This window comes from Ursus americanus, chromosome 2 (assembly GCF_024610735.1).
Source record: "Ursus americanus isolate L20-20 chromosome 2, mUrsAme1.1.p, whole genome shotgun sequence".
Classification (NCBI taxonomy): domain Eukaryota; kingdom Metazoa; phylum Chordata; class Mammalia; order Carnivora; family Ursidae; genus Ursus; species Ursus americanus.
This window is the reverse complement of record NC_142128.1, coordinates 85,703,196-85,723,033: the sequence shown is the minus strand read 5'-3', so window position 1 is coordinate 85,723,033 and position 19,838 is coordinate 85,703,196. Positions and strand designations below refer to the sequence as shown.

General features: G+C 37.8%; 1 long non-coding RNA gene across 1 annotated transcript in view; it reads right to left on the bottom strand.

Moving 5' to 3' along the window:
* Positions 1 to 19,636, bottom strand: part of LOC123801337 (uncharacterized) — a 61,439-nt gene extending 41,803 nt beyond the window's left edge. Inside the window, exons 1-2 of the long non-coding RNA XR_015722738.1 lie at positions 16,759 to 19,636; positions 12,858 to 13,380 (exon numbers count right to left, since the gene is read on the bottom strand). This is a non-coding gene — a long non-coding RNA (uncharacterized LOC123801337). The remainder of the gene's footprint in view (positions 1 to 12,857; positions 13,381 to 16,758) is intronic.
* Positions 19,637 to 19,838: the final 202 nt, after the last annotated feature.

Below are 19,838 nucleotides of genomic sequence, written 5' to 3'. Positions count from 1 at the left end.
GTTAATGCAATACCTGTATTTCTCATTTTACATGTGTGTGTGTGTGTGTGTGTGTGTGTGTGTGTGTGTGTGTATTTACAACAGACATATATGTGTACCTCTAGATAGATGGATCAGACACCACAGTTTTTCCAGTGTGACATGTCTTTTAAGAACTCTGGTCAGTAGAGAAGTTCTGGACTTTTGAAAATATAAATTATATTAGGGCCAACACTGAGAATTACACAAGCTCCACTGACCATGAGCTAACTGTTTCTCATATGCCACTGAATGTTCACTGAGGAGAGAAAGAAAAGATGTTCTCTGACCCAACTTAATCATGATCTGTAAAGCTATTTGATAAAGTGCCCTCATGGGAGTTAAGTATGCTTAGTGTGTTCCCTTATTATTCATGACTGTCACATGAATCAGAAGTCATTCTTGTCCAAGAAAGAAAAGCACTGGCAATTTAGCTGCACAGTGGCTGGGGTGCTTTTTAAAAGCAGTTAGGTGAAAGGAAAATTCAAAGAAAGCCAAATTACATAGGGCTGGTTACCTGCCATCAAGCTGGCTGTGGTTATCCTGTTTCTCTGGTCTTTACTACTAACAAAGGGCTCATGTACCTTGGCACTTATCAGAAAAAGGCACTAATTTTCTTTTCACTTACACATAAGCTATCTCTTCCAGATGAGATTTAAATAGAAGATTAGCATGAAATCCTTGCCCTCTCTTCTATTTCTATAACCTAGAAACCATTCAGTGGATCTGATAAGAGCAGTTTCTTTGCAGTTTGACATTGAGAGGATACCTTTGAAGGGTTATTATGAGGACCAAACTGTTCTCCAAGTTTCATGGGTAGTGACTTATATTTTGTGACCTGTAATAAATTCAAAGAAACTTCAAAAAGGTTCAGAATCTACACATTCTAAATTGCATATTTTCCAAACATTTTTGTTAATAGAGAAGAATATTGTTCATTTTAAAAATCCAATCTTCCCTTTTTTGACACCTCTGTTCTAAAAAAGAGTTAGGAGAAAGTCTGTGAAATAAAAAATGCTGATCTACTAGGATCCTCATCCCCAGAATCCAAAGAACAAGATGTCCAGATATACATGACAATCAGTACCATCTAGTTGACATCAAACAATACCACGTCCACTTTATTTCACCAAGTTCTTCTTATAGCCAGACATAAATCTGCAGCTATGGACTAGCTTTATGATATGAAGAATAATCTTTATATTTAGGATCTAAAGTCTTTTCATGTCTGGAGTTCAAGCCATAAATACTTCTGGGAAGAAGAGCTTGGCAGTTTACCCCCTCCAGAGCTGCTGGGAGTAGTGGCAGAGAGACAGGAATTAGAGGCAGATAAGGGGTGGAGATTAGGCTGCCTGCCATTCCCTGTCCTTTCTCGTCCTCAGTTTTGAATAGTTTTTTAAATCAAACCTTTGTCAACCTGAACAAATCTAACAAAGATTTTTTTAAAAGGCAAGACTGAATTATATGAGAGTGACTTTTCTTTATTAGCTATCCCCAAAGCTGGGGTACAGAAAATGCACAATGGGCAGTACTCAAAAATTAAACAGAAGAAAGTAGGAATAAAGGAAATAATCTAAGGCATAGGGGACTTATTTCTCAACCAAGCAGGAATCTGTGAAGTTAATAGACACTTGAATACTTGGGCCAATAACTCTTTGACTAAATTAACGATTGAAGGGGTTCAAAATGAGCCTCCCCAAAATGTGCCACTTTGGCATGTGGACTACTTTGAGCCAAAATCAATCAAGACCCAAAAGACTCAGGAAGAGTTTTTTTACCTTCCCCTCAACTGCCTAAAAGACTTTAGAAGAGGGTCTGGTCCAGGAAGAGAACTACTGGCAGAGATAACTACAGAGTGTAAGCTAAGTGTGGTAAGCTGGGGGAAGGCATGGCAGGGCCTGGAGATCAAATTCTGTCTGTATCCCATTGTCTCTGCATGGCATGGCAAACATTTGTTTACCAAACATTCGCTCTTGCCATCTTCCTATACATTGTCTTCCTTCCCTTTGAAATTTCAGACCTCTACCCCCTTCTCCTTAACTTAGGATGGCATATATACCTCAATTGCCTGATTGCCTATGGATATCATATTCTTATGCGGCTCCCATATGTATGATTATGATTATATTATTATTATGATTATTATCTCCTGTTAATCTAACTTATATCAATTTCCCAGCCTAAGAATCTAAAGGGCAGAGAAAATTTTTCTCCTCCTCAACATTATTTATCTGGATAGAAGCCATATCAACCTTCCTATGATTCTGCAGTAATAATTAGATGTCTTTCATGCATGTCACAGCCCCTGCGCTTAGGTTGTGCTCTCTGCATTGCTGCTCATGATTTTCTACTATACTGATGATCTAGCTAGACATTTCTTCAGAACAAAGGTAGGCCATTGTTAAATGAATGGCCAAGTTTTGTAGTTTAGTCTATGGGTATGAAAAATACCTGGTTTTATTTTATAGCACCAATTTGTGATGTTAGAATCATCTTCATCAACAATCATTTGTTGAAGAGCATAAGACTAAAATGCAGTGGAAAGAATGTGGGTTTTGGGTCAAATACACTTGGATTTGACTCCCAGTTTTCACCATTAATTTCTCTCTCTCACTCTCTCTCTCCCTCTCCAATGTGCAGTAGGCAGCCTCTAAGATAGCCACCAGTGATGACCTCCTGGTATTCATACACTTGTGTAGTCTCCTCCCCTCATGGGTTGGTTGGACCTGGTGTATTGCTTCTAACGAATAGAATATAGAATATGGCAAAAGTCATGATATATCACTTGTAAGATTAGGTTATGGACTATACCTCCCATATTCATTTGCTTTCTCACTCTCTCTTTATCCCTCTCTCTTTCTCTCTCTCTCTCTCTCCCTCTCCTCCTTTCTATGACCAATAGCCAGTGAGGATCTGAGGCCTGCTAATAGCCATGTGAGGTGGAAGCACAATTTACTGGAAGCTTGGATGATCCTTGAGATGACTGCATTGTTGTCCAACACCTTGAGTCCAGCATGTGAGAGACCCCAAAACAGAGGACCCAACTAAGCCATGCCTGCATTTCTGACCCACAAAAACTGAGTTAAATAAAAGTGTGTTGTTTTAAGCTGCTAAGTTTAAAGGGGGGGGCCTTTGTTACACAACAGTAGGTAAATAATACAAATAGAAATAATAACGTCTCCAGTCCAAAATTATTGTGAGGGTTGAGATGATGTACGCTTTGTGTTTGCTACATAGCCTCTCCTTAATAAATGGTACCTCTATTTATGCCTCCTCTATACGGGAAGCTACTCTTTCCTAAATTTTGTGATGCAACATGGGTTAAAGGAAAAAGTGGCTCTCTTAACCTCAAATTAAAAGTAATTCGAAAAGAAGAGAATTGAATTGTGTGGATGCTAGTGGAAAGACCTGTTATGAGATCTTTGAAAAGTATAGATTTGAATGAAGTAATAAAGGAAAATACAGAATCAGCTAACAAGGTGATGTGGAAGTGAAAATCTCTAATACGGACTAGGATTTAATGCTTTAAGGATAAGAGCCTCAAATTCCCTTCACTGACTTAACCACCATTCAGGACACAGTCATTTTCAAATTTTTAATGCAACACGTGAGAATATTAATGATAAAAGAGTTAACGTTTTATTTGGGTAATAAAAATTTAAATTTGTAAGTGAAACTGAAAAAGAAATATAAAAATATGAAGATGGCTCCCCAAAGGGACAGGGTAGCATTGGGGAAAAGTTCCTGAATTCAGAATTAGAAGCTTTGGTTCTGGGATTTGGTTTGTTTTCTTTCTTTCAAAAAACATATATTGAGTGCCTACTTATGCCAAGCCCTTTTCTAACTTTATAGTTGGATGGATATAGTTGTGGGCAAAACAGACATAATCATTGCCTTCTTGAAGCTAGTAGAACATGAAAAAATACATACTTAATTACAATTATAATAAGTACCATAAGGAAAATAGCAAGGTATAATTTTAAAATGCAGGAGGGATGTACACCGAATTGGAGTGTTTAGGGAAAGTGCTCTTGAGGAAGGGACATTTAAACTGAAGGTTGTGCCTGAGTTAGCCAGGCATCTGAGTAACAAAGAGCTGGGGGGGGGGGGGAGAGAATATCTGAATCAGAGAAAACAGCATGGGGAAGGCTTTAAAGCAGGAACAACCTTGGCATGTCTGAGCAACAGAGAGGCTCATGGGGCTAGAACAGGGCAGGCAAAAATGAGAGTGGACGTTGGAGATATAAACAGGCCCAAATTGCACAGAGACTTGTGGGCATGCTAGGAAGTAAGCTGTCAAGGCAGTAAAGAATTCTAAGTACAATGATGAAATTTATTTTTATGAATGCTTACTCTGGTGGGAATACAGAAATAGGTTTAAAGGTAAATTGTTTAAAAAAAAAAACTGCAGGAGGACCTGGTGTCTAACTAGAATGGGCTCAGTAAAGACAGATCAGAGATTATATTTTAAAGATAGAATCCAGAGGAGTTGGTGGTAGGTTGGGTATGGGAGGTAAAAGGAGAGAAAGGCATAGTCACGGAATGCTCCTAGGTTTATGGATTGAGCAACTCTTTAATGAAGTGGAATTTACTGACTGATAAAAACTGAAGCAGGAAGAAACTGCAGAGGGGGACAAAGAAAGATGAATGCCTCTGTTCTGCACATTAAGTTTGTGATGTCAACAAGACATTCAAATTGAAACACCAGTGGGCTGTTAGGTATGTGAACCTGGGTGGGGCTCAAGCAAGAAGTCAAGCCATTTATCGGTTGTGAAACTTTCGATGAGTCATCTTGTAATTTTGAGCCTCAGTTTCATTGTCTGAAAAATGAGACCCAACAAATGCTTGCCTCAATAGGATGGAGGGAAAGATAGATGACGCAGGTCCCTCTCAACTATAATTTAGTATAGACACTCAGTGTGCTTGATTGGTGACAGATGACGTCTCATGTTGGAAAGGGAAACGTGAAGAGCGTATACTAAGTTTTAATATCCCATGTATCCCTACTGGTAAATATACATACGTTTATGATGTGGCAGAAAGAAAGAGAAAGAAAGGGAAAAAAAGGAAGGAAGGAAGGTGACAGGTGGGCAGTGAAATAATTCAACTATTATTTTGGATTTTATCATATAAATTCTTTTGAAGAAATAGGTCTTGGGTAGTCTCATAACAAAAATTCTCTAGTTGTTTAGCTATCCTCACTCTGATACCTATGCCTTCCACCTTGGTTTCCTCAAATACCCTTCCTAACTGGGATCTTTCATAAAATATTTCATCAGTCAGTAAGCTGCAAAGCCCATACTTTCTACTGGCATGGAGAAATATCGGGTCTATAGTTCATGGATAAGTAAACCAACTGACAATATGTTTCGGTTTGACCCAGTGTCGATCTTTTGCAATTTATTTCTACCCATTACTCTGCTCCTAAACTGATTTAAGAGTCTTCCATTTGTTCTACTTATTGGTAAACTAATAAGTGTTCAGTTATATAGTCTCTCCAGAATATACATTGATTATTAAGCCCTTGTGATCTCAAGAAGTTCTCGTGGAGAACTGGTTCAGTTGGTTCTTGCTTTCTGGGAGCACACAACTCCCAGTCATTGCCCTCTACACTCCAGTGGAAGATTTTCTGAAATATCTATTTTCTGCTTTCCAGCCTTTTCTAACAAAATTGAGTCAACTGGCTTCTGGCTTTTTTCATGGTACTCTTACCAAATATCTGGCTTTCAGATTCCTGTTTTAGCAAAGTTCTGTTTCTTCTTCCTCACTCAACTCCTATAGTTTGTCCTCCGGGTCTCTCCTTGGCTTCAAGTTGTAGGCCCTTTAAAACACTAGCATTCTCAAAACCACATTTATATCAAAAGGATCCTTCCTCCTTCAACAGAGTATACTTTAGTTCTCACTTATTGTGGAGGCAGAAGTTTTCATTATAGTCTTAAGACTAGTAGAGCTCTCTGAATGATTTGAAGGACATAAAGAAAATCTTCTGGTGTTCATCTTTAGATTTACTACATGAAGAATGAGAAGGTAAATAGAAAATTTTAATGAAATTGGACAGAAGAAAAAGTATAGAAATGAAGATGGTGCCCTTTTTAAGAGTAGAAAACCTCCAAGTGAGAGGTAGAAATGCACTAGAGTTACTATAAGCTTTTTTTAAAAACATTATACAGTACACAATATATGAGATTCCAGTAGAATAAAGAAACAAATCAAATTACTTTTGATTAAAAAATAAAGCTATTTAAGGAGTTGCTTGAGAGTACTTCAACCTCACCAATGAAAACAGGTGAAAAGAATCACAAAAGTCAAGCTCAATTCTGCCATCTACTGCTTACAGGAGAAACCATGGTTGGTGAGACCATCTGTTCCAGCCCCCGGGGTCACTGCTAGAACATCAACACCCATTTAGAGAAAGATGGGATAGAAGCCATTGAGATCATCCCTAGGAGATGCAACAAGATTTGCAGATACTGGACAAACAACAGATACTGGACTCAATTTAACCCAGTGAATAAACCAAACCAGGGTTTCTAATATATCTATATCTTATATATAACTAATTATATTCTAACCCTTTTAAAAGCTTCAACACTACTATGATCAAAATTTGATCTATATAATGTCTTTGAATGCTCAGCAACACAGTGGAAAAAGAGCTGTTTGCTTGTTTGTTTAGTTTCCTCAGTATGTCATGGACCCGAAAGAGACAAATGATCTGTTCTTTACTCACTCTTTAAAGGAAGCTGGCCCTTTAGATAATGGAAGGCGACTGGGAACAAGCATTCCAGATTTTCTGTGCTCCCTTTTTCTTGAGCTATGTTGTCTTTAAAGGACAAAATATAGAAAACACAATTTGAAAGATTGTATGGTTTTGCTTCCTTGAAAAAAATGACTCCCATATTAAATTCTTCCTTGAGTCATATTTTGACAACAAAAACTCACAGCATATTTATATTTGTAGTCAACAATTATAGGTCTTCTTAGATGGAATAAAGGGCTAGGGGTCACATTTTCTATTCTCATCTCTAGAGTCCCAGTTCTGAAAGTGAGAAGGAACACTCAGAATTTAGCTTAGTAATTCTGCCATGACCATGTACTGATGATCTTTTGTCCATTGTCCAGACTTTAAAGCAAGAAGCAAGCATTTTTTTAAAGACTACTACTTTTTAAAGACTACTTCTCAAAGTAGTGGTGAAGAGGCTAGGCTTGCAGTCCGGAAAGCATGGGTCTGACTTCTGGCTCTATTGCTCAGGAATTTTAAACCTTGCCAAGCCTCAGTTTCCTTCTCTGTAAAAACCTCCCTTACAGGATTGTTATGAGGATTAGATGAGATCACACATGTAAAGAACTTAGAACGCTGCTGCCACAAAACAAATTTTTAACAAATAATTATTTTTGTTATTGGTATGATGTCCACTTCTGACAGTATAACCATAATCCTAAACTTTATTGTATGTGATACTTTACGATTTCCAAAAAATTCTGCTTATATTTAGCCCATTTAACTAATTTAATTTAGCTCCTTTAATTCCATAATCCTCTGAGATAAGTAGAAATAATTATCTCCCCCACTTTATAGGTAAAACAATTGAGACTCAAAGAAGTCGAGTGTCTGGCCAAAGAGCACACAGCTGGCTTGGTAGCTGTAATAAGGCCCTGGAACTCACACCTGGGTCTTCTGATGCTGCTGTAGCTGCTCTGAAGTGACAAGGTCTGACCACTGAAAGGTCTAATCTTGTTCAAGCTGGTATTCGTGAGACACCTGCTAAACCTGGTTAGTTTTATCCTGCTCTTCACATATCCCAAGGCAAATGGTTTTAGTTACTAAGGACTTTCTTAATCTCTAAGGAATAATTGGCTTGTACTAATCCATTACCCAAATGTACAAATCAGTATATGTATCCATTTCTACATTTAGTTGGTTTATAAGCATTTAGCAAATGCTTGGATTCCTCACATGTAAAATCCCAGATGGCACCTGGATCTGATTATGCTATTTTCTCTGAAGATTCCTATCTCCAGAACAAAGTCCAAACTGTATAACTTGTACACAGATGTCCTTTGCACACAAGACCTCTTGCTCCAGCCATGCTCCCCTCACCGCTGTGCAGAAGTCCCATGTGCCTTCACACTGCACACCTCTGTTCACACTGCCCCTCTGCCTGAAACACCTTCCTTTACTTTGCCCTCCCACCTTCCAACACATGCTTCAAGACCCTTCTCTCCAAGACTGGCCTTCACCAATTTCCCTTACAGGATAAATTGCTTTTTCTTCTGTGTTTCAGTGGCAGTTTACCACATTCTTCTCTATTGCTCTTAGATTTTATCTTCAATGCTTGTTTGTGTGTCTAGATTCTCCACTGGGCTGAGGACTCCTTAAGGGCAAAAATCATACAGTTTTCAACTTTAGAGTTCCAGAGTCTGGAATGCAAGTGTTTGATCTATGAAATATACTGGGTTTCAAAGCTGCAGGTGTCATGCTTTAATTAATTAACTAATATTATACTCCACACATCTAAGAAAAACAGACCTTTCTAAATCTCCATGTGTCTATTTCAGAAGGTTCAACACAATTGGCAGGTGCCAATCCAAAGGTTGACTCACAGTCAAGGAAAGAGATATTGTACCACACACTGATTGGGAACTGAAAAAAAATGAAAGAATTGATCCACTTACAAATTATATTCCAAAAAAGCAAAACCTTTCCTTTCAAGTTTCCAGCAAACAATAAAGAATATTTAAATAAATCCCAGTGCATAATGTATTAAATATTTTGTCCTTTGCCATTCATTGTATGGCTTTGAGTGAACTGAAGGAATTAACAAATTTTTCTTTTTCTCAAATCTCAAACAATTGCTAGTGTCTCTGCTAAATAAAGTTTAGGACTATAATATCAAATATTGGGAGTCTTGTAGTTAGTGTCCTTCATGGCAGAATTTAGAAAGCATGGTATTCAATGTTAAAGTATGAACTTTCAAGTAAGATAAAAGAACCAAAGTCTTTTACATGTCCTACCTTAAAGGGGCCTAGAATTCTTACTTTTACTTTCTCCCAACCATGATGAATGGGTGACTCTTTTTGCCTTTTTTGATTTTGTTTAAATCTCATAATTTTTTATAAACTCTAAATCGAGTATTCACCAACTCAAATTTCAAAGGATATTTACTCTTATCCTTGAAACCACAAGTCTTTTCCTCCATTGTTTTCTTAAAGTTTGTTTTGGATTATCATTGAACTAGGTACTCAAAAATTTCTTTGGCATTTACTCCCACATTCTCATGAAGATTTAATTTTAAAAGCTTTGCAAACATAGTCTTTCTCCAAAATACAGTGCACCCATATGCATTTACTGATTCAGTTGTATTTCTGAAAAAAATATACCTAATTTCATGGCGGCGTCCTTGGTAAATTTCCAGTAGTCATCACGAAATGAAAGATGGTAGAAGAGGTGGGGGAAGATAAGCAAGTAGTTGGGCAGAAGAATCACAGGTTTTCACAGATTTGAAAGGAATAATCCTCAAGATTCAAAACCTTCACAACTCTTTTTGTCCTTGTGCTCTCTAGTGAAAACAGTCTGGGTAAAGCAGAAGCCAGTCCACAATGCTCATGAATAACTTGCATTCTTACGCTGGACAGCAGCCAATTACCCTGGGACCAAATTCCTGTTTACTTTGTAGTGAATGTGGGAGACAAGCTGCCTGCCGGTAGCTGTTAAGGCAGTAAAAACACAGCCAGAGGCTGTCACAGGGAGGAAATCACAGAGCAAGTTAATTTGTGAACTTCAAGGACAGAGATTAAACACTGTGTAATGAAGCTCAAATGGTGGCCTTGCCTGAAAGAAGAAACTGGGCTGAGAAGCCCGCTATGAGGCCCGCTATGAGTTTGGTAAAATCTTTGCCTAATGAGTGGCATGTCATTGTTCCCCTACTTGCTCTTTCTTATAATCAATAGCCTTTGAAATTTGCTTCCAAAGAAGTTATTGATTCATTATGTGGCAGAAATGCAGTCTGTTTCATTCTGACTCTTCCATTCTCCCTGATATATGTGGTACAGAGAGAATTAAAACCAAACGAACCGTTTTTGAGGTCCAAATCTGAGCAGCCCAAATAGAATTTGGCAACAGGACAGTTTGTTCCACTATTAGGCGACACATACGCTATTATGTTGGTTATGAAGCTTCCATATGCAGTGTCTCAGGAAATCGAGACTGCTTTGAGGCGTCTTATTTGCATTTAGAACTTGACCACGCGGAAAAATGAGAACTGTCAAATCCATTAGTTTGCCCATGTCCCTAAATAGTGTACTCTACTCTTATATTCCACAGAGGGAAGAGCTAACTGCTCCAATCCTAGGAATTACATAGTGACTCCTGGTTCACTAGGACCTCACTGTCATATTCACAGGTCTCATGTCATGAATTTTACAATTACTTGGACTTAAAGTTTATTAAAAAAACAAAACAAAACAAAAAACATTGAAGGGGTACCTGGGTGGCTCAGGTGGTTAAGCATCTGACTCTTGATTTTGGCTCACATCATGATCTCGTGGGTTGTGGAACTGAGTCCCAAATCCAGTTCTGTGCTCAGTAGGGAGTCTGCTTGTGTTTCTCTCCCTCTCTCTGCCCCTCCCCCTGCTCATGATCTCCTTCTCTCTCAAATAAATAAAAAATATTTTTAAAAAATTGGATAGAATGTAGGATGGTATAAAACTGATCTTCAATTCTATGGCTAGTCATATTATATTGCAGTTGCAGTGTGGTAGAAAATGGAATGCATCTACCATGAGTCCTATTTTGGAAGACCTTGGTGGTGTTTTTCAATGTTTTATCAGGAAAGATTAAAAAAAGTCTGCCACGTCCAGAATCAAGAAGCTTTATCCATTAGCATTTTAAATCTAGTCAAGTGGAATGCAGACACAGGTGCTGGGAGATCCGGGTGTCTGGGAAAGAAGAGCACAGGAGTACACTAACAGGACAAACATTCAAGCAACTGTAAAGCCTAAGGCCTTACAACGAAGCAATCTTTTTAAGGCTATGTTGTTGTTACCATTTGCATTTAGATTGATCAGTTCAAATATGTCCCTTTTTCATCTTTAGGTTCAGATTTTATTTTCCTTCTTTGAGGCAATACTTTAACAAAGAGACTGACTATTCAAGTCTATGCATAGTGCAGATAATTAAGCAATCTTGCAATGTTTCTCAAAAGTATTCTTTTCTTTTTTGCACAATTTTCTCTCCATCGTAATTTCAAAGTGTCCTTAGATTACAACTAGCAAAAAAAAAAAAGTCAGTTAAGTTTACCAATATGGAAGCCCACCATGCTGAGCTGTATTCCAAACTCTTCATTTATGTTTCCTTTTGTCCCTCTCTAAACCACACAATATTTTCCTGGTGGCAGTGATTTCAAGGAAACGTGGATGGCCATCACTGTTCTTGTCATCACTTTCAGAAGTTAGAGGTGTCTTTGTCTCCATTTGGAGCCAACTGTGGATGTCATACATGAATTTACCTTAACCCTTTTGTTTTGGGTAGGCTGTTTGTTTCTAGTTTTAGCTTGTGACACCTTTTGAGATTATGAGATCTATGTTCTGTATGAGAGAAAAATCATTTACAGATAGAGTAAATAGGCAGGGAAAGATCCAGGGCCTGGTTTATTGTCCTGGGGAGTCAAACTTGGATCTGACCTTGAAATAGGAGACTCTGGGCAGCAGAGGGATACCGTTCTGTAATTTTGGGTTCAACTGCCTTCCCCTTCCAGGGCAGAATCTTTGTCTTTGTATTCTCCACACGCAAACAGTAGCTACATATAGTAGGCCCACAAGAACTGCATTGCTGAAAAGAAATGGATGGATGTTTCTCTTGAGGAACTGAGGAGAAACGCAAGTGAGTCCATTTCACTACTTCATAATTTTGGCAAGAATACAGTACATTTCTCTACTAAATTCCCAACTCCTAAGTTTCCCACAAAGCTCTCAATAAATATTGATTCCATTTCAGAAATTACCTCTTCATATTATACTTTTAAAATATGCTTATTATTTTATGTATCCTTTTGCTTCAATTAAAAATTGAAGTAGAAATATTTTAGCTGAGAATATAAGAAAATGTAAGGATGGAGTGAGTTTATAGAAATAAAGGACCGATTGTAAGAAATATATCATTTTAATTACAGGACATATTATAGATAGGAATAAGCAAGGAACCAACACAGAGAACATAAAGAGGAAGTTGAGTGAGTTGGAATAGTAGCAGGGTAGGATCCAATCGGGGGAAAAGTTCTATCACTATCTGTATCGATGCCTAACTTTGGGGAAATCAGTTAAACTATGGTTTCCAAATTCTTTATCAACAAAATGAGAATAATAATATCTAGTTTACCAGACACACAAATTAGAACAAAGATCCAAATTAGATGATGTTCAAGAATTAGGTGATTAGCTTCCCAGCTACATGCTTCTCAAGGGCAAGAACTCTGTTTTATCTTTGTACCTTAAGTCCCTAACACAGTGCCCACCTGGCATGTAAAGAAACAGAAGTTGTTTTAATCTTAGGTAACAGATTGTCAAGTAGAGATCAGAGGAGTGCACAAAACAAAAGGCATGTTTTACAAGGTAAATGTGAGTGTGTGTGTGTGTGTGTCTGTGTCTGTGCAGAAGAAAAACAAAGAGGAGGAAATTGGGAAAAGTCTGAGTGGGATGATCAAAGTGTTATGAAAAAGAGACACAGTCACAGGATTTATGATATTGTCATTAAAGACATTGTAAAGGAAAAGAGAGATTCTCCTTAAAAAGGAGGAAGATTGGAAAAACAAAGGAAAAACATCCCCTCCCCCTCTTCTCACCTTTTGTCTTCATTGATCCAGTTTATCTTCTGTTCCATCATGTTCCATCTCTTGAGTGATGCTCTTCCCAATGACTTTGTTCCATGCTGATTTGTATCTTCTCTGAACTTCTAAATACATTTTTAAAAAATTATTTCCACCCTCCACTGTGGCATGTGCTTATCTGCTATTTTATCACTATTTTGCCTCTCCCAGATTTCATGTCAGAGACTGCTAATTGGCCATTAAAATCCATTCTCCCTTTCCTCCATGATTCTTAGACTTCTTCACAGTTAGGTAGCTAAATGATTATGTTCTTTCCAATGGAAAAAGGATGGAAATGATATATGCCACTGCTGGGCTAGATTGGCACAACCTACTGAGCCCTTCGATGCTATCCCCTCTTCCCAAAGGTTGAATGGTGTCAAAGATGACTAGAACAACTAGTTGAAGATGGCAGAGCTTCCATCAGCTTGGTTTCCTGAATGACTGCATGGAGTAGAGGCTGTCCACCATCACAGAACAACCAACAATATATAGTTACCTGTGGAAGAAATAGACTTCTATCATTTTTGAGACATAACACTTTGATCCATTGTGACAGCCCACCATTATATCTCTTCTCTCCAATTAGATGACATGTTTTAACCATATCACCTGCCCCAGCACTAAGTCCATATTAGTAATAACAAACATGTTTTTCTTCTTTTATTAACTCACAAAATTAAATTAAATGGAACAGAGGGAAAATATCACAACCACAAATCTGGGATGAAGAGTAGACTGATAACAAAGTGGAGAATGTGGGAGAAAGGTATACTTCTCTGGAAAGATAGAATCTAGGATATTAAAAAATACTATTGCTGCTGTTGTTTAAATCACATTCCTGTGCTATCCATAACTGCTAATAGAGATTCCAAAGGCACAATGTTTTCTGTGAAGCCTAAAGTTCCTCTAAGAGAAAAATTATATTTTCTTCTGTTAAGATATTTGTTACAAGACTCTTGAAAAAAATGAAATATTGGAAAACATAGAGCTAAAGAACTGAATCCAATGAAAACCACTAAGCTAGATTTATTTTAGTACCATTATGTAGGCCAGAGGCTTTTGTGCCTTTTGATTTCTGTTATTATCTTGATGGTCTTCGTTTCTAGAACTCTATATGTTAGTGATTTAATCTAGATTTTTACTTATAAGTGTTATTTAATTAAGAAATGTTATTAAGAACACACCTATCCATTCTCAAATCATTGGGGAAAAATGATTAAGATTTCTGTGAACAAAAGGTAATAATTGTCAGCAAAAGAACCTTAAAAATCCACTGAAAAGCAATTGGTAACAACCCCTCCTAAAATTGAAACAGATTTAGTATTCAAATAGATCTTTGGTCAATTTAGCCTAGAATGGAAATGCCCAGTACTCCCCAGCCTACTGTCTAGGATTGATATGTTGAGAGATACCTCCTCTGAAAACAAGTAGAATGGAGAATGCTGAATAGGGACTGTAGTGCTTTTGACAATTTATTGGTTCGATAAAGGTCCTTAATCAGTTTCTCACTGACATGATACAGCCTGTCCTGGTAATACGTTGGTGTGGGTGCCAATAAAGAGGCAAATAAAAACAACCACAATAACAAAAGTCTGAGGAACAAAGAGGTTTGCTTTCTATTCCTAGAGTGGGCAAAACGAGGTCTTTAAGACAGAGGTAGAAGTGCTATATTAGGCTCCAAGGTATTTAGAATATTTCTACCAAAAGTTTAGAAATAGGAAAAGTTACGTTTGTTGACCTGTCACAGTGGAAGGATCCATTTATCCAAGGCACATTCAAAGGGCTGGTAGGGCCCCAATACTGATTCACATAAATCTAGCAAATTTGATGGACTCATGCAATTGTTGGAGGTGAATTTTTCACCAGCACCACCTTATAAAGATTGTCAACAGCATGGAGAAAGCATTATTATTCATGTTGCAGAATTACCTTCTTCTCCCAGCAATCTGATTTAGGAAATTTCTCTGATGATGCATGTCAAGAGTACCTACTACTATATTACCTACTACTATATGGAGTTCATGTTGGAACCCTTGTACTTCTTAAATGTGTTATGAGAAAGATGTATCTAGTCTGGTATTAGGACACTTATGCCAGGTTTTATCTGTTCAAAAAAATTTTTAAGGGGCATGGAGCCCAATGTGGGGCTTGAACTCACGACCCTGAGATGGAAACTTAAGCTAAGATCAAGATGTGAAAGCTTAACCAACTGAGCCACCCAGGCACCCAAAGCCCTTGTACTTCTTAACTAAACTTGATTTGTCCTTTTAGTAGATCAATAAAATACATCATCAACTCAAACTATGTCACACATGGCACCAAGCTTAAGAAACACCTTCCACTGCAAACACCAAGCAAAATAGAAAATATAGGTTGGTAGACCTAAAGAACAGTCACTTCAATTCTATAGATTTCAATTCTGTATGTTCTGTCCCTCTGGGATTTTTTGTTGTTTTTGTTCCCACAAGTTCATTGATAACTACAAAGCTTCTCAGTAACTATTTGGGTTTGAATCCCAGCTTGTCTCAGGCAATTTATTCAACATTTCTGTGCTTGAGTTTCCTAAAATGAATTAATATATGTGCAATACTGTTTGACATATAATAATAGCTCCGTAAACCACACCAAGGACTCCCCAAATAGAACTTCTATTGAACACTCTGTCCTGTCGAGCCAATTGCTGTAGCTTAACCACAGGGACACAGAAAACCTGAAGCCCCACCTGCCCCCAAATCAAACTTTTCATATTCTTACTGAAAACAGGTTCTATTGTGTCCATTTTTTACTTTCTGAATTTGCTATAATTCTAAAATCCAAGGAAATTGGAAGTTCAAGTTGTATCCCCAACTTTGGTTTGATTGCCACATAATTTTCTAATTCCTATCCAGAAGTAAGGAGATTAGAGAGATTACAGATCTAAAATCCTGGCACATAATTCCCTGCAAAGAAAATTGCACGGAAAACTTACAACCAAGTGTCTGGGTGAGGGCTGGGGGTGGGGGTAGGGTGGCTTGTCCTGAACCTATTCCAGAAATTTCATTATTTTTTTCTGTACCACTGTTTATTTCTAGCAAATAATATTTACATTCATTTGTATGCCCCCAAACACAACTAAGTATGGTTGCTAAATAATATTATGCCATTAAATTTCTTGTTTAATGCTTCTTCCTTATGCTTCTTGTTAAAAGTTAACGAACAGTGTATGCAATTAAGAAAGGAATAAACACCAAATCCCCCATGAGCCACAGAAATAAATCAGTATGTCTTAATCTCAGAATGAGAAACAAAGATACTTCTTCCTCAGACCACACAAAGCAGAGATTTTCAAATTGAAGGGGAGCCATAGAAAAGACTGACTCCCCAGATACGGTGAGCTTAGACTAGTCAGCTGAGTCTGGCCATTAATAAAAGATTAGAACCTTATTATATATATTATTAAAAAATTATGAAAAGGTGTTAGTGTGCTGGGAGCCAATAGAAGCACAGGTATCCTTCTCGGTTTTTAGAAAAATGTATATGCCCTAGATGCAAGGCTGGAATTCAACTAAAATGATATTTTATTATGAAAATAGAGTTCTTAATTCGCCTTTGACATTCTAGAGGCCACCCACTCACTCAGATGCCGCTCCTGTTGTAATTCCAGGCAGAGCCCAGGCTTCTTGGAAAACTGCTCTGGCCAGTCAGTCCTAGCCAAGTGCTCAGTAAGGTGCTCAAGGACATTCCGAAGCTCAGCACTCTGAGGCAGGAGAGACATCCCTGGCCGGGGCGCCAAACTAGAACCTCTCACAAGACAATGCAGAGCAAGGTGACCCCTGAGGAACCAGTCACCAAATGGAAACCCTAGTCTCCCTTCCTCACTGCCTTTCCTACTTACCGCTGAGTAACCAAATGAGTTCAGCTGTAGATAGAATCTCCCCTTTGCCTCTTTTTCCTTTTGGGCTAATTAACATTTATATGGTTTTGGTGGGTTATTTTGTTTTGTTTTGTTTTACCATAAATAAATTTACTTGTTTCTTAAGGCTCATCTGGAAAAGTCAAAATCTAGCCAAGGCTTCAACCTATCATAGGAGTTGTTTTCTCAATTTCCATGGCAGAAGGTCATACAAGGAGAATTGTTATGAGCTGTAACTAATTATTCAGGTACAAGGTTAAAGACAGGGAAGCTAGATTCATTTTTTTCTCTTTGGACTTCAAGTGCAGTTAGTGAACTAAGCCTACTTCTCTGTTTATTGCACACTATGATTACAGCTACATGCAAGGTCTCATCCTTGTTTAACATTTATTTCTTCTCTTCATCTCCTACTCACATTCCCATTTTCCTCTAGTTCTAGGTGTACCCACTCTATTTTTTTAATATGTGTCAGATGTGTATGTATCTCTAAAAAAATCATTGTCAAGTACTGAATTGTGTCACTGTAACTCCCCCCACAGGCCCAGGGGCAAAGCTGTTTCTGCCACCATTTCAAAGAGTGGGACCATCTTTCCAGTTTCAGGGGGCCAACATGACCCTGCCCAGTGCCTTGGGGGATGGGGGTCTTACAAAATATTGAACCAAATGAGTTCAATAGTTGCCTTGGTAGGTTTTGGCTTGCGTAGAATCCGTCATCCCTTCCTCCCATCTAATTTCTCCTCTTTGGAATGGTACTATCTATCCTATGCCTGTCTACCATTGTATTTTGGAAGCACATAACATGTCTGATTTCACCATTCACAGTTGGAGAGGAATTCTGCCTCAGGATGAGTCATACCTCAAGTCTCAACCATATCTTACTTAGATGATATTTAGATATGACTTCAGACTTTAGACTTTAGAGTTGATTCCAGAATGAGTTAAGATTTGGGAGGGCAATTAGGATGGAATAAATGTATTCTTTGTGATAAGGACATGTATCTGGGTTGGGGAACTTGGGGTGAAATGCTATGGACTGAATTGTGTCCCTCCAAAATTCACATGTTAAAGCCCTAAACTCCAGTGTACCTAGAGATAGGGTCTTTAGGAGGTAATCACTGTTTACTGAGGTCATAAAAGTGGGGCCCTAATCCAATAGGACTGTAGTCTTACAAGAGGAAGAATCTCTGTCTCTGTCTCCCTCTCTCCCATGCAAGAAGGCAGCCATTTGCAGCCAGAAAGAAGGCTCACACTAGAACCCAACCATGCTACCACTCTGATCTTGGACTTCCAGCCTCCGGAACTGTGAGAAAATACATTTCTGTTTAAGCCACACGGTCTGTGGTATTTTGTTATGGCAGTCTGAGTTGACAAATACAGTCATCATATTATTTTGTGTCCCTACACATTTTAATCTGTATAAATGGTAGTGTACCATTGCTTAAATTGTTTCTTTTTTTCACTCAACACTGAGTTTGCAGATGTATCCATGTTGCTGTATGTATATCTAAGTCATTACTTCTGACTACAGTGGAGTGTTCCTGTGTATGCTTCCAATGTATCCTTTATCTGTTTTCCAGTAACAGACTCGGTTGCTGCTACCACAAACAGGATGGGTTCAGTATCCTAATACATGATCCCTAATAGGTTTCTATAAACACACAGACATATACATTTGGCTCAAATAGTATACCCAGATCAAATTTCCCTCCGTGCTGCTAGACTGCTTTTTCAAATGGCTGCACCAGTATGCACTTCCCTGGGGAGTATTAAGAGTCTCTATTCTTGCCAACATTTGGTACCATACAACCTTCAACTTTTTGCCCATCTGATATATATAAATTAGGAAGTTTTTAATTGTAATTCTCATTTATCTAATTACTACTGACATTGACATCTCTTCTTATGCATGTTAACCATTAGGGTTTCCTCTTTGGTGACTTACTAGTTCATATCTTTTTCCTATTTTTCTATTGTGTGTTCTCTTTCTCATTGGTTTGCAGTAATTTCTTACATAATCTAGGTAGTAATCCCTTGTCATTGTTAGACATTGCCACTGTCCCCAGCCACTTATCTCAATTTTGTGGAACAGTAATTCTAATTGTGCCATAGGCAAATTTATATTTTTCCCTTTTTATCTTATTGACATAAGATATTCCAAGCCAAAGGTATCTTTCTATATTTTCTTTATAAGCTTGAGAGCATTATCTCTCACTTTTTAGGTCTTCAGTCCATTCAATCTTTATTTTTATATATAGTATGAGTTAGGAATCCAAATTTATTTTTCTCCACCTACTGAGACTTTAGTTTCCTAATACCATCTAGTAATAATACCATCCCCTTCTCCATGTTTCTGAGATACCACCTCTATCATGCCAATTTCCATAAGGGAGATGTTCTGAGTTCCCTTTCTCTTTCATTGGTATAGTGTGTGTTCCTGTGACAGACATCATTTTTATTATTGATTGCCCATGTATGGTAAAGTATCCCCCCTTTTCTTTTTTTATAAATTTATCTTTTCATGTACCTTTATCTTTTCATATAATTTTTTAATCAATTTCTCAAAAGCTCTTTGCAGATCCTCTGGTAATTTATTAAAAATACATATGAATATTTTATATGAAGTGAGAAATAAAATGTGATTTCTTTTAAAAAAAATACATTGAGTACATACCTAATTTAAAGGCAGCTAGCATCTTTAAAATCTTAGATCTCCTCATAGATGAATACGATGTATTCTACTATTTAGCACTATCTTCTTTTATATCTTTAAATAGTTTTAAAATATTGCCCATAAAGATCTTGTGCATTCTTTCTTTCTTTTTTTTTTAAGAGAAAGAGAGAGAGTGTGTGCATAAGCAAGTAGGAGTGGGGCTGGAGGGGAGGGCAGAGGGAGAGAAGAGAGAGAATCTTAAGCAGGCTCCACACCCAGTGTGAGCCCAACAGGGGGTTCGATCTCATGACTTTGAGATCATGACCTGAGCCAAAATCAAGAGTTGGTTGCTTAATCCACTGAGCTACCCAGGCACCCCAAGATCTTGTGCATTCTTTATCTTATCAACTCC